Genomic DNA, 15,342 nt, shown 5'->3' on the forward strand with positions numbered 1-15,342 from the left:
AGTGATTATGAGGGCTAAGTGAACTAATTCCTGAAGAATGCTCACTACAGGGCCTGGTACATAGCAAGCACTCCATCAATGTTGGCTGTTTTTTATTAACATTATGGCTATGGAGAACTCTGGGAGTCAGCATCTCTGATGAACTCAATGATATATCAAGGTCACAGCTAGTTAACAGCAGAGACTAGACTAGAGACCAGGTCACAGTTTTATGCTCAAAATAAAAGTAGAGTTCTAGACTCATCCATCCTGCTTTTTCTCCTGGAGATTCTAAAGAGAGTGCTGTAACATGGAGACTTTGGCAACTGTTCCCAAAGGGAAGTTCTGAAAGAAATCATGTAACACTTGAATAAGCTCATATATAAAAGGATTGCCCACTTTGACAGGCAATCAGCCTGCAGTACATATAAATTCACTTTTTCTTGTACTGGACATCTTTGGTTTTGCTTTTGTTTTCTTTTTTCCCAGTCTACATATTTTTCTCATTTCAATCTTCTAACCTCATTCTCTCAAGCCTGTTTGATTTTCATATCAAAGGAAAATTAAAGCCAGAAGAATAGGTTCTACTTGTAATCAACACCCATTTACTGTCTATTGTGGTTCAGAAGCTCTTTGCCAGGACTATGGAAAGAGGCAAAGGATAGAAAGATAGCTTCCATCTTTGAGACAGTTATCATTTTAAGTAAACCAGATCTATAGGCAATGAGGAAACAACTAATTCTATAATAACGGATAGATATTCCATGGTCATATGGGGTAGGTTGGAGACAAAGTCAACTGGTGGTGTATTGGGCAGGAGTAATGAGGATGTATGGAGAAAAAAGAATCATGTCTTTGCCAGTGCTGTGCTGGGAATTCTGTATAGTATCTGGATGATTCTGAGTCAGCCCTAAAGCAAAGAGAAAGGCAGGCAGTGGTTTTCATTAGGATCACCTGATACGGACAAACAAACCTGCACCCAGCCTCCACCCTCAGAGATTCTGCTTCCTTCTCCCCCGGGCAGGGAGCTCAGGTCTCCGCACTTTATGAAAACTCCCAGGTGATGCTACATTCAACCAAGGCTGAGAATCTCTGCATTGAGGCAAAGACTAGATGTCTGTATAGAGAGCTAATGCCTCTGAGTGTTTTCTAAATCATACAATACTGTGGGAATAAAGTCTCATCATTGTTTTTCTGTGTGGAGTTTATACCGAGAGAGTTCCTCAAATGACATTGAACTAGTGTACTTCAAGTGTGCTGTTTGTACACTTCAAGCACGATTAGGAGTGTACTGTATTGAAGCAGGCATGTGGGTTTGTGGGGAGGAGGTGGAGGGTGACCAAAAGAAGGGCCAGGCTAGGGCTGGAGGAGCTGACTCACGAGATCGCTTCTGTGGATTCCAGGTCTGCAGCAGCAGAAAGTTATGCCCAGGGCTTGCCAGACATCTCCAGAGCTTTCTGTTTGGAAATTTCAAGGCGGCTTATTTTGTCGTGGAGCTAGTTGATGGGAAAATGCCAAGCTGGAGAGAAACAAAAGATGGGATTCAAGAGTTTGATTCATAGTCCATGGTCATTAAGTGGTTGCTGAAATGAAGACAAAATGTGGGATGACAATGTAGCACTAAAAAGAAGAGATGGTCTAGCAAATTAGATCAGCCTGTTTGGATTTGATGCTACTAGCAGCAGAAAGCCACCATGTAGCCTTGAATTGTGCTTAAGGACCTGTAAACTACTGAAAACTGAAGAAATAAATGTGTCCCAGTTTATTCATCCCTTGAGAGGACTTTAAAGAAGAGTATTTTCATCATGAGAATAGTGGTCACTCTAATGGTGGTTTATTTAGGCAAGATTATGGACTCTTGTTTTCTGAACAGGGTTGCACCTTCCGGTTAGGCAGGCTGTTCATGGCACAAGAGATGGTCCTAACAATAGAGTTGGTCCTGAAATCGGTCTGTCCGGAGCCACTAGGGGTTCACACAAAGGCACCCCATGGAGTAGTGGCAGCCCATCTCTAAAAGTCTGAAGACAGCATATGCTCTTCTGCTCAGGCAGCCTCGTAAGGTTGCTTCCTGACTCAGGTAGGAAGCCAATGATGTGAAAAATAAAGTGGAAGAAGAGGAGAAGAATGATCAAAATGTAAGAAGAAATGAAAAAGAATAGTAGAGTGAAGTCCTAAGATAAGTGGAGACTCTCCTTACATCTTCTGTGAGTGAACTCGGAGACAAACTTCACCATGACCTATTAAATGGCAGAAATGCAAATGGAGGCATTTTGCAATGAGAAGTAACATGAATCTGGGACCTAAAATCCAGTGATTGTATAACCAGGTCTAGAAAAAGTCCATTTTACCAGCAATAAGTCTCTTTTTAGGGAGAACATGTAATATGAATATGCTTCCAATGTTCGTTTTGCACTTCTTTTCGCTTTCACCCCAAATCCCTTCCTCCCCAGCCCACTCCAGCACCACAGTGGGACAGCGTGGCTACCGCTTATGTCCCACATGTTAAGTGTGGATGCTGGGTTTCCATATGATGTTCACATCTGCAACACTCTGCCACTCTCACCTCTAGGTGCCAACTCTTCTGGTACACAGTGAGAAAAGGAAGTCCTTAACTCTCACAAGCAGTTTGGTCTTGAAACTATCTAAGAAATGTCTCAAGTTCCTTTCCATTTCTAAGGAAAGCAGAATTTGCACACTAGAAATGGAGCTCACAATACCTAAGCAAAGAATTCCATCAAGATAAATCAGGTTAGTTCAAAGGATATTTGCCTTATGGCTCACAGTATATCCCATGCTTTTCCAGAGACCAAGAGGGCCTGTGGTCACCCCTCTGGATTCCTATGCCTAAGAGGCTTTTGCATGGAACATCACTGATTCTTACAGTTCCAGCTGAGGAATTTATAACATGATCTGTTTCCCCTGGGATTAGCCTTTAAAAATTTATTTCTTCAGCCAACATTTAATACATTCCCCAACTGTGTTAGATGCTGGGAACACAAAATTCACTAAAGAATGGCTACTGCTTCCAAAATCCTTATTTAGTAAGGGGAGACAGACATTTAATTTAATAAATGCCACAAAATGCTCTGGTGCTGTGAAAGATGTTATGTCTGGGAAAGAGAGGGGACACAAGGGTGAGGAGCAAACGGTGGAAATAAAGTATCCGTGGGTCAAAGAGCTTGATGCAGATAGAAGGAAGAAAGATGCAGGTAGATCCAGTTGACCAACTGAAGTCCTATCCTTGGAGAAGGTGGGATGAAGTATAGGTCCAGGTAGAAGAGGTGGCAGATGGGGCCAGTGGAAATGTAACCCATGAAGCCACAGTCTTTACAAAACTTGACCTCCACAGGATGAGTCTATAATTCCCAGATATGCCTGCAAGGAAGCCGATTTAATGTTTAAGAGGAATTCCAGAATGCTTAGAGTTGGGGGTTGCTTGGGAGATGGAATGCTCAGAAAACTACTCCCCCATCACCTCTGGTCCTTGGAACTGAATTCCTGAGCATGTTTAGTCTCTGTCTTAGCTGTGAAAAAATAGATTTTAAGGCACTGATTTTTAAACATTTTACTGTTTGAGGCTGGATTTAACTCTTTAAGCCTGCCACTGAATGAAGATGAAAAATACATCTCATCTATATACGATGCTGCCAACAGTTAAACCAACATCCCTGTTTCTCTCTTTCTTCTTTACTATCTCCCTTTTTGTAACTGGGTTAATAATTCCCTTGGAGTAGGGATAGGAGATTTTCATGAGTACCTGATCATTTCACCTGTCTTTTCTTCCTGAGATTTCCAGTTCCCTGACACTTGATTTTCTTTAAAATTTCCATCCCTCTCTCAGTTTTTCACATGCGCCCATGATCTGTCTCTGCAAACACTAATCTTCGCTTTTCTAACTTCTTACCTGGAACCCTCTACCTGGATCCCTTACCTAAATTTTTCTTCTTTCCATCCATCCTTTCTTTCTTATTGAAATAGAGTTGAAATACAATATTATGTTAGTTTCAGGGTACAATATAGTGATTCATTTAAATACATTATGGATGATCACCACAATAAGTCTAGTAACCATCTGCTCCCATAAAACACTATTACAGTACCATTGGCGATATTCCCTATGCCATATAGGACATCCCCATGACTTATTTATTTTATAACTAGAAGTTTGTACCTCTTAATTCCCTTCATCTATATTCATCTATTTAGCCCCACCCCCCCTCTGGCAACCATCATTTTTTTTATGAGTCTGTTTTGGTTCTGTTTTTTAGAGTCCACATATGAGTGAAATCATATGGTGACTGTCTTTGAGTTATTTCACTTGGCATAATATCCTTTAGATTTATCCATGATGTTGCAATTGGCAAAATTTCATTCTTTTTTATCGGTAACATTCCAGTGTGTGTGTGGGGGGCAGGGGACATCTTCTTTATCCATTTCTCTGTGGATGGACATTTAGGTTGTTTCCATGTCTCAGCTATTGTAAATAATGCTGCAGGGAACATACAGGTGCACGTATCTATTTGAATTAGTGTTTTGTTTTTCTCAGGGAATACACAGATGTGAAAATGCTGGATCATATGTAGTTCTATTTTTAATTTTTTGAGGAATCTCCATGCTATTTTCCGTGGTGGCTGCACCAACTTACAATCCTACCAACAGTGAGGCTTCCCTTCAACACATCTTCATCAATAATTATTTTTAGTTGTCTTTTTGTTGACAGTCATCCTGAGACGTGTGAGGTGATATCTCACTGTGATTTTTATTTACATTTGCCTGATAATTAGTGATGTTGAGCATCTTTTCATGTGTTTGTTGTCCATCTATATGTCTCCTTTGGAGAAATGCCTATCCTTTGCCCATTTTAAAATTAGACTTCTTGTTTATTTGTTGTTGGGTCATATGTGTTCTTTATATATTTTGGATATTAAATCCTTTTTTGGATATGGATGCAGATCTTTTTTCAAGTGCTATTTGTTCTTTTGGATTGATCTCTTTATCATTATGTAATACCTTCTTTCTCTTTGTCCAGTCTTTGTGTTAAAGTCTATTGTGTCTGATATAAGTAGTGTTACCCAGCTTTCTTTTCATTTTTATTTACATGGAATGTCTTTCTCCACTCCTCACTTTCCATCTGTGTGTCTTTAGATTTGAAGTGAGTTTCTCATAGGCAGCATACATGTAGGTCTCTCTCTTTATTATTATTATTATTTTCAGCCATTCTATCTCTTTTGGGAGCATTTACTCCAGTTGTATTTAAAGTAATTATTAATACATACATCATTGCCTTTTACGGCCATGTTGTTTGCTTTTGCAGTTCTTCTCTTCCTTTCTTCTTCCCTATTCTCTTTCCTTATTATTTAATAACTATGTCTAGTGTTACATTTGGATTCTGTTCTCTTTTTTTTTTAAAGAATTTATTTATTTGACATGTACACACTGTTGCATTTATTTATATTTATTTTTGGCTGCTCTGGTCTTAGTTGCTGCCTGCAGACTTTCTCTGGTTGCAGAGAGCAGGGGTTACTCACTCATTGCAGTGCATGGGCTTCTCGTTGCGGTGGTTTCTCTTGTTGCAGAGAACGGACTCTAGCTTACGAGCTTCAGTAGTTGGAGCGCGTGGGCTCAGTAGTTTCAACTTGCTGGCTCTGGGGTACGCCAGCTTCAGAAGTTGCGGCACAGGGCTCATTAGTTGTGGTTTGCAGGCCCTAGAGTGTGCAGGCTTCAGTAATTGTGGCACATGAGCTTAGTTGCTCTGTGACATGTGACATGTTTCCAGACCAGGGATCAAACTCGTGTCTCCTGCGTTGGCAGGTGGAGTCCTATCCCCTGCATCACCAGGGAAGTTCTTTATTTTTTGTTTATCTTTGCAGGTTGTTTTATTTGTGGTTACACCATTAGGTTCATGAATAAGAACCTATATATACAGAGAGATATCTCCTTTAAGTTGATGATCTCTTAAGCTGAACACATTCTAACAGCTCTACGTTTTTAGTCCTTTCATTATGCTTTATATTTTTGACATCATATTTTACATTTAAAAATTTTTCTGTATCCTTTAACTTATTGTAGGCATTGATAATTTTACTACTTCTGTTTTTTAACCTTCCTATTATCTTTATAAGTTGTTGACCTTTACTATATGTTTGTCTTTACCAATGAGACTTTCACAGTTTTCTTATTTCTAATTGTGGCCTTTTCTTTTCTGCCTAAAGAAGTTCCTTTAATACTTCTTATAAGTCTGGTTTAGTGGTGCTGAACTCTTTTAGCTTTTGCTTGTTGATAACACTCTTTATCTCTCTTTCAATTCAGAAGGATAACCTTGCTGGGTAGAGTATTATTGGTTTAAGTTCTTTCCTTTCATCACGTTGAATGTATAGCTCCTCTCCCTCTGGTGCAGTGTTTCTGCTGAAAAGTCAGCCAATGATCTCGTAGTACATGCTAGGGCGTTTCAGTCATATCTGACTCTTTGCAATCCCCTGGACCGCAGCCCGCCATGCTCCTCTATCCATGGGGATTCTCCAGGCAAGAATACTGGAGCAAGCTGCCACGCCCTCCTCCCGGGGATCTTCTCAACCCAGGGATCTAACTCATGTCTCTTACATCTCCTGCATTGGCAGGTAGATTCTTTACCACTAGTGCCACCTGGGAAGTCCAGTCTTGTGGGAGTTCCCTGGTATGAAACTTGTTGCTTTCTCTTGCTGCTTTTAAGATTCTCTGTTTATCTTTCACATGACATTTTAATTACAAAATGTGTTGGTATGGTTCTTTTTGGGCTCATCTTATTTGAGACTCTGTGCTTCCTGGACCTCAATGTCTGTTTTTTCCCCCAGATTAGGTAAGGTTTCAGCTATTATTTCTTCAGATAAATTCTGTGTGCTCTTATGTTTCTCTTCTCCTTCTGAGACCCCCATAATACAAATGTTAGTATGCCTGATGTTGTCCCAGAAGTCCCTTTAAGTACTTTTTTAAAAATTTATTTCTTTTTTTCTGTTCTGTTCAGCTTGGTTGATTTCCACTAATATGTCTTCTATATCACTGATCCATTCTTCTGTTTAATCTAATCTACTTTGATTCCCTCTTGTGCTTTTTGATTTGTTTTTTAATTATTGTATTCTTCAGCTCTGATCTGTTCTTCTTCTTTTTAATGTATTCTGACTGTTCTTTAAAATTCTTACTGTGTTCATCCATTCTTCTCCTGAGATCAGTGATGATCATTACCCTTAATATACTGGGTAGGTTTCTTATCTCCATTTCACGTAGTTCCTTCTCTGAGCTTTTATCTTATTCCTTTGTTTGAAATGTATTCCTCTGTTTCCCTATTTTGCCTGGTCTCTTATTTTATTTCTGTGTATTACGCAGGTCCATTTCATCTCTTTCTTTTTTTAAAAAATGATTTTATTTATTTATTTTGGCCGTGCTGGGTATTCATTGCTGCTCAGGCTTTTCTCTAGTTGTTTCTGTGTGGGTTTCTCATTGTGGTGCCTTCTTTTGCTGCAGAACATGGGCTCTAAGGTGTGTGGACTTTAGTAGTTGTGGCACCTGGCCTTAGCAGTTGCACTTTCTGGGCCCTAGAGCACAGGCTCAATAGTTGTGACACAGGCTTAGTTGCTCTGCAGCATGTGGGATCTTCCCGGGCCAGGCACAGGACCCGGGTCTCCTGAATTGTCAGGCAGATTCTTTATCACTGAGCCAGCAGGGAAGCCCCCACACTCCCATTTCATCTCTTGATCTTGGAGAAGGAGCCTTATATGGATGAGGTCCTATTTAAAATACACTCATATCCACTGATGCCTGGGGTTAGGACTTCATCATATCATTTTGGAGGACACAGTTCAACCCACAAGGCTTTCTGTCCTTGTCACTTTATCTTCTTGGAAGTACAGTAGCTATCTTATGACTATGAGGCTGTAAGTATGAAAAGAGTTTACAATCTAAAGAGAGTGGAAAGGAAAGCTAAGGAAACAGCAGGTACCTAACAGCATCACAGCAGTCAAACTACCATTTACTTCTAGACCTCTTGAACTATCAGAAAATGATTCTGAGCTATTAAGTCTCTGTCAGGTTTTCCGTCACTTGTAGTAAAAACCAGGCTAATGGCTACGCCAAGATTTCCCTAGTTCATGACAAAATTAGAAAAATAATTAAGTTAGTAAAATTTTCATAGAGCTAGGCTCATTTAATATAAAGGATTGTAAACATTCTGAAGTTAAATCATTCTCACTTTTTTGTTGTTAAAATATCCTTTCTTTTATGAAATGAAGGTGATTATAGAATGTTATTTGTTTTTAGCATCCTTACTTGGAGAAGGAAGGAAGAGAGGGAGGGAGGGAGAAATGAATGAATGTGTGAATGAATGAGGGAGAAAAAATTTTGGAAATTTAGTCATTCTTTAATTTTCAAAAATTCTTTACATTTTGCTTTGGAAATCCAAAAGTCTGAGAAGAATGCTGCTGAACTTTCCTTGAAACTAGAATTAGTGATGTGCTGGAGCCTCAGGCACCAGTTCATGAGAGTAGATGGTTAAATTTCCAGAAGTGGCTTAACATCACCTTGGTAACTTAAAATCTGACATGGTGGGAGTATTTACATCATAGACATCTGCAAGTGCTATAAATCCAGTCCCCTTTCCCCCACTGGTTGTTTTCCAGCACCATATTTCCCCAAACCTGCCTCTTACACGTGTCCAGGGGATAAGCATGCAAGGGACAATTCATACAAACTAAAACACATATGAGACTGAGACAGACCTAATTTACCAATTTAAAATTTCATAATGTAAAATATCCTGTGCCATTGCTTGTTGAGTTATCTGACAGTCCATTTCCCTCATGAAAATATTAGCTCTGCTTTGGAAGGAACCACATCTGTTCTATTCACAGTATCCTCACTGCCTGTCACAGCACAGTGGGTTCTGGGGTCCTCATTATCTTAGGAATCATTATCAGATATCCCACAGTCACCAGATGCTTAGGGAATCAAAAGTCATCGTAACATAAGGATATTTACCAGTGAGGGGTCTGTAGGCAGACAAATCCTTGTCCTCACCAGGTGCACATTCTTAAGATGACTGAGTGGAAAATGCAAGTTAACAAAATTACTGTGTAATTTCAAACAGCAGAAGTCATGAGACTGTGAATTTTAAACAATCTGCTATAATATATGTTCAGTGAAACACTGGTTCAGTGGAAGACTGAAAAAACTTTAAATGATTCTGCAGCCAAAACATGTGGGGGAATTTTGGTTAAGCCAAGTTAAGTCAGTGTCTTTATTGCTAAACTTCTCAGAACCTTTAATATGACACTGTGAATCTTTTTTTTAATTAATTTTTATTGGGATATAGTTGCCTTACAATGTTGTGCTCATTTCTGCTGTAGAGCAAAGTGAGTCAGTTGTACATATACATGTATCCCCTCTTTTTGGATTTCCCTCACATTTAGGTCACCACAGAACACCGAGGAGAGTTCCCTGAGCTAAGCAGTAGGTTCTCATTCATTATCTATTTTATACACAGTGTATCAATAGTGTATATATGTTAGTCCCAATCTCCCAATTCATCCCACCCTTCCTTTCAATACTTGATGTCTGTACATTTATTCTCTACATCTGTGTCTCTATTTCTGCTTTGCAAATAAGATTATCTATACCATTTTTCCAGATTCTACATATATACGTTAAGAAGCCCACATTTGTTTTTCTCTTTCTGACTTCACTCGGTATGACAGTCTCTATCTAGACCCATCCATATCCCTAGATACTGTGAATTTTCATTGTGCTTATGAATCTTTACTTTGACCATGAAATCCGTTTTTGATGTATCACCTATAATTAGTGTTCCATCACCTATAAATTGTCGTGTTGTTCAGTCACTCAGTTGTGTCCGACTCTTTGCGACCCCATGGACTGCAGCATCCAGGCTTCCCTGTCGGTCACCATCTCCCGGAGCTTGCTCAAACTCATGTCCATCGAGTCGGTGATGCCATCCAACCATCTCATCCTCTGTCGTCCCCTTCTCCTCCTACCTTCAGTCTTTCCTAGCATCAGGGTCTTTTCTAAGGAGTGAGCTCTTTGCATCAGGTGGCCAAAGTATTGGAGCTTCTGCTGCAGCATCAATCCTTCCAATGAATATTCAGGATTGATTTCCTTTAGGATTAACTGGTTGGATCTCCCTGCAGTTCAAGGGACTATCAGAGTCTTTTCCACACTACAGTTCAAAAGCATCAATGCTCAGCCTTCTTTCTGGTCCAACTCTCACATCCATACATGACTACTGGAAAAACCATAGAGATTTGAAAAGACGGGATTTTGTGGGCAAAGTAATGTCTCTGCTTTTTAATACACTGTCCAGGTTTGTCATAACTTTTCTTCCAAGCAGTAAGCGTCTTTTAATTTCATGGCTGCAATGACCATCTGCAGTAATTTTGGAGCCCCCAAAAATAAAGTCTGACACTGTTTCCACTGTTTCCCCATCTATTTCCCATGAAGTGATGGGACCAGATGCCATGATCTTAGTTTTCTGAATGTTGAGCTTTAAGCCAACTTTTCACTCTCCTCTTTCACTTTCATCAAGAGGCTTTTTAGTTCCTCTTCACTTTCTGCCATAAGGGTGGTGTCATCTGCATATCTGAAGTTATTGATATTTCTCCCAGCAATCTTGATTCCAGCTTGTGCTTCATGCAGTATGGCATTTCACATAATGTACTCTGCATATAAGTTAAATAAGCAGGGTGACAATACACAGCCTCAATGTACACCTTTCCCAATTTTGAGCCAGTTCATTGTTCCATGTCCGGTTCTAACTTTTGCTTCTGAGAGGGTAACAAGAAGGAAGGCCAGACGTCCTCAAGTGGCAGGAGGAAATAAACTGCAAGTGGCAGACAATTTTTTTTTCCCTTCTCTACACAAAACTAAAAGAGGCTTCTTTTAATTCTGTGTTGATGACACCTGGTTCTGCCTTGAGCTAACCAATGTGTTTTTCCTATGGAAATATTTATCTTAAGCTATGTTAATAAAACTATATATTTGTTTTGGAATTTGCCTTTCTTCAAAATGGTTACACCTAAGACTAACTTTTTTTCTTTTCTCAAACCTTGGACTAATAATGGCTCCAAAAACCAGTATTCCTATCAATTGTTTCGTGGCCAAGGGATGACACACCACATGTTATCCTATCTCAAAAATGCATATTGTGTGCGAGGGGCCTGGTGAAACTCCCTCAGCCTCGAGGTGTCTCTCTTATCTGACTAATAGCTTTCTAACAGATATAAAACACTTTTCTAAAAACTAGCAAGGAGGCACTTGTTCTGTCCCCTTCTGATGTCTAGGTCAGAAGCATTCCCTATCTCTATTATACTTTAATAAAACTTTGCTACACAAAAAGCTCCAAGTAGTCAAGTCTCATGTCTGACCCCAGATCGAAATCCTCTCCTCCAGCGGTCACCAATCCCAGCGTAACACACACCTTCTACTTCTTCACCTATAACTAGTTTCCTAATTTTAGAACACATAAATACATTGTCATCTCAGATTTCTTGAAAGGTTTATACCAGTTTCCTTGAGAGTCGCTTCTATAAGGCATTAAAGCAAAATATATTTAGGAATCCCACCCCCAGACAAATTACAGAATTTTCTATGTGTATTTTGTCCATCTTTTTACAGACACAGAATGAGATGTGAACACTTACCTACTATAATTTTAGAGTATAGTAGTTGTAGGTACTCCATTCTTCCTTAATTTGGAAGAGTTCACTCTCTAATTGGGTAATTAACACTGCCAAGATATCAGTCAGATATGTTATTTAATCATATTTTTAATTTTCTTTATGTTAACTTCCAAATGGTATAATGAGCAAAAACCATCTTTTCAATCATGACCAGAAAGAAAGAGAGCTCAAGGCCATTTTAAATTAGTGTTTGTGGCAACCTACTCCAATACTCTTGCCTGGAAAATTCCATGGATGGAGGAGCCTGGTAGGCTCCAGTCCATGGGGTCTCAAAGAGTCAGATACGACTGAGCAACTGCACTGCTTCAGGCAGACCTGAATGCTCTCCATCCCAATAAGACATAGACATTCCATTTCCATTTCCAATCTCTGGAGTGATGAGCATCAAAATCTCATTTATTTACATGGCCTCATTTTTTCACATCCTTTTAGACAACTGAATATTTCTGCTCCTAAGGCAGCTCAGTGTACTGATGAAGAGCTGAGGCCCTAGACACAGCTTGGGTTCAAGTTCCAGCTCATCCATTACTAGCTATGTGGTTGTGTGCAAGTTACTTAAGCCTCAGTTTTCTTCAACTGTGCAATGGGAATAATAGCAATAACATCTGCTTCCTGAGTTTTGAAATTCTTAAAAAAGATAATATGGATAAAGTAGTCAACATAGTATTACTGTAACTTTAGCTCTGTTAGCACTTAGATCTATTGGTGATAGTGACTCACTGCCATGCACCTTTGATTTTTGAGTCCTCTCTTCCTCAACTAAGTCAAAGAAATAAATTCGGTGCCTCTAACAGCTCTTCAGTAGGGGGATCTCCCAAGCTTTCATCCATTTCAGCAGCTCTTTTCTGAAGGAGCTTCGTTTCACTGGTTTTCTTTAGTTTTAGTATTTCTAACTGAGCTCAGTGCTCTGAAAAATGCCTGCTTAGAGAAACAGAACCATTTGTGACTTCAAAATGCCTCAAACTGTTCTTTGAAAAGATTTGTGAAGACTTCAGCCTTTCCGTTGTCAGTGGGAGTGGACTATTATTAGCATCCAGTTTTGCACGGATCTTCTTGGATTCAGTTCTAATTTTGAAGGGGGGAAATTACAGGATGTTTCTCATGACAGGACTAAGATCGCAGAAGGGTTGGAATGGTTGGTAATGATGGTCTGTCTTCTGTTTAGTGCTGACAAAAAGTTGAGTTGTTTTACTTTTTTCTTCAGGAAAGGGAATAAACTAGACCATGAAGGTTAAAAAAATTCCAGGTTTTTAAAGAATTTAGAGATCCAGCATTCTTTCTACTGTATATGGTTTTTCTATCTCACTGTACTCAATCAAGAGAAATATAGTGGAAAAGATCTTCACTAACCAGAACCCAACTCCCAGAAACTATGATTTAAATAGACTAGAAACATAAACTTCATCAGAAAACATCAAATAACATCAAGCTAACTGGCCTCAGTGATTAATCAAAAATCGACAACAAGGATATGTCTGTGTATAAGTTGTCAGTCCAAGCTCCTATTCCTTATATATATAACACTGTATCAAAATTTAATTTCCATGAAAGAAGAGATGTTTGTTTTATTTTCTGTTATGCCCTCAGTCTCTAGGAGAGTACTTGGCACATAGTAGGCATTCAGTCAGTATTTATCAAACAGACTGATGAATGAATGAAAACAGTATGTTTGGTGCTAAAAAGATGAAAAGTGATGGTCTGAGATTATGAAGCAGAGGTATTGCAAGGTCTGTAGTAAACAACATAGTATCTGTGATGTTGGGATGGAACTATAACTCCTCAAGCAGAGCAGTTGACTTATAAAGCATTGAGAAATATACTGACAAAGTACTGACTTTTTAAAAGAAATGGTTAACCAGAAATATTATTTCATCTGAACAGTCCACCAATTCCAAAACCTCCAGTTGAGGTTTCAAATGTAAGAATAACAGTGCAGACTTTGCATTTATTAATACTACTTTATGAAAATCCATCCTTCAACTAGATGGATCCTTCACCAGATGTTCTGATAAGATTTGTTGTTCCCTTGTTTCAACTTTGAGAGGAGGCTATTTCAATTGAAGCTCCATATTAATTTTCCTGCATTTAATTGAGACTAGCTAACATTGGCACAGAGGTCCTAACTGAGCCTTTCTGAGATGCAGAAGATGAGAAGCAGAGAAGGGAAGATGGCGATTAGGATCTAAACTGTGGTTGCAACATCATGGTAAACTGAGCGAGTCCTTCATAAAGCAAATTATGGCAATGTTCCCATTTGTAATTTGTATTGCCTGGATACAACTTTCTATCATTAATCCTTCTTTACTTTTCAAAATTAAAAATGAGAGGCAATTGCCTTGGGGGCTTTTGTAAACAATGGTATTTGCATTTTTACATCCCAGCATGAAGAGAGTCAATCTTTCACTGACTTCATGAGTACATTTGAGGTGACTTCCTCCTTTTCTAAGTTTTCCTTTATTTTTTGAGATGGTGGCAGAGCTCTATGGGATATTAGACTGTTGCCATTGCATTATTTGAAAGTGTTGTTCAGTTGCTAAGTCATATCTGAGTCTTTGCAAACCCATGGACTGTGGCATGCCAGGCTCCTCTGTCTTCCACTGTCTCCCTGAGTTTGTTCAAATTCATGTCCATTGAGTTGGTGACACTATCCAACCATCTCATCCTCTGTCAACCCCTTCTCTTCCTGCCTTTAATCTTTCACAACATCAGGGTCTTTTCCAATGAGTTAGCTCTTCACATCAGGTGGCCAAAGTGTTGGAGCTTCAGCTTAAGCCATCAGTTCGTCCGATGAATATTCAGGGTTGATTTCCTTTAGGACTAATTGCTTTGATCTCCTTGAAGTCCAAGGGACTGTCAAGAGCCTTTTACAGCACTACGATTTGAAAGCATCAATTCTTCGGCACTCAGATTTCTTTATGGTCCAACTGTCATATCTGTACATGGCTACTGGAAAAACCACACTTTTGACTATGCAGACCTTTGTTGGCAAAGTCATGTCTCTGCTTTTTAATATGCTATCTAAGTTGGTCATAGCTTTTCTTCCAATGAGCAAGCGGCTTTTAATTTCATGGCTGCAGTTACTACCTGCAGTGACTTTGGAACCCAAGAAAATAAAATGTGTTACTGTTTCCACTTTTCCCCCATCTATTTGCCATGAAAAAATGGGACCAGATGCCATAATCTTGGTTTTCTGAATGTTTAGTTTTGAGCCAGCCTTTTCACTCACCTCTTTCACTTTCATCAAGAGGCTCTTTAGGTTCTCTTTGCTTTCTGCCATAAAGGTGATATCATCAGCATATCTGAGATTGTTGCTATTACTCCCAGTAATCTTGGTTCTAGCTTGTAATTCATCCAGCCTAGCATGTCACACGATGTACTCTGCATGTAAGTTAAATAAGCAGGGTGACAATATAGAGCCTTGTCATACTCCTGATCTAATTTGACCTCATCAGTCTGTAGAATTTCCTGTAGCAGCACTCCATCCTCTCCAAGAGAAATCTAACATCCCCTCTCTCAAATTGCCCCTGTTTATTTTCAGTTCAGTTCATTTCAGTTGCTCAGTCGTGTCCGACTCTTTGCGACCCATGAATCACAGCACGCCAGGCCTCCCTGTCCATCACCAACTCCCAGAGTTTACTCAAAC

The 15,342-nt window shown here is 39.3% G+C and overlaps 1 protein-coding gene across 7 annotated transcripts in view; it reads right to left on the bottom strand.

The window, feature by feature from the left end:
* PCED1B (PC-esterase domain containing 1B) overlaps positions 1-15,342 on the bottom strand; it is a 180,091-nt gene that overhangs the window by 67,131 nt on the left and 97,618 nt on the right. For 5 of the 7 annotated variants that reach the window (XR_006337559.1, XM_043886138.1, XM_043886155.1 and 2 more), the window contains exon 4: positions 1,360-1,498. The exons of the other annotated variants lie outside the window; for them this stretch is intronic. The gene's annotated coding sequence lies outside the window, so the exon portion shown is untranslated. The remainder of the gene's footprint in view (positions 1-1,359; positions 1,499-15,342) is intronic. 7 annotated transcript variants of the gene reach the window in all.

This window comes from Cervus elaphus, chromosome 3 (genome assembly GCF_910594005.1).
Source record: "Cervus elaphus chromosome 3, mCerEla1.1, whole genome shotgun sequence".
In the NCBI taxonomy this organism is placed as follows: Eukaryota; Metazoa; Chordata; class Mammalia; order Artiodactyla; family Cervidae; genus Cervus; species Cervus elaphus.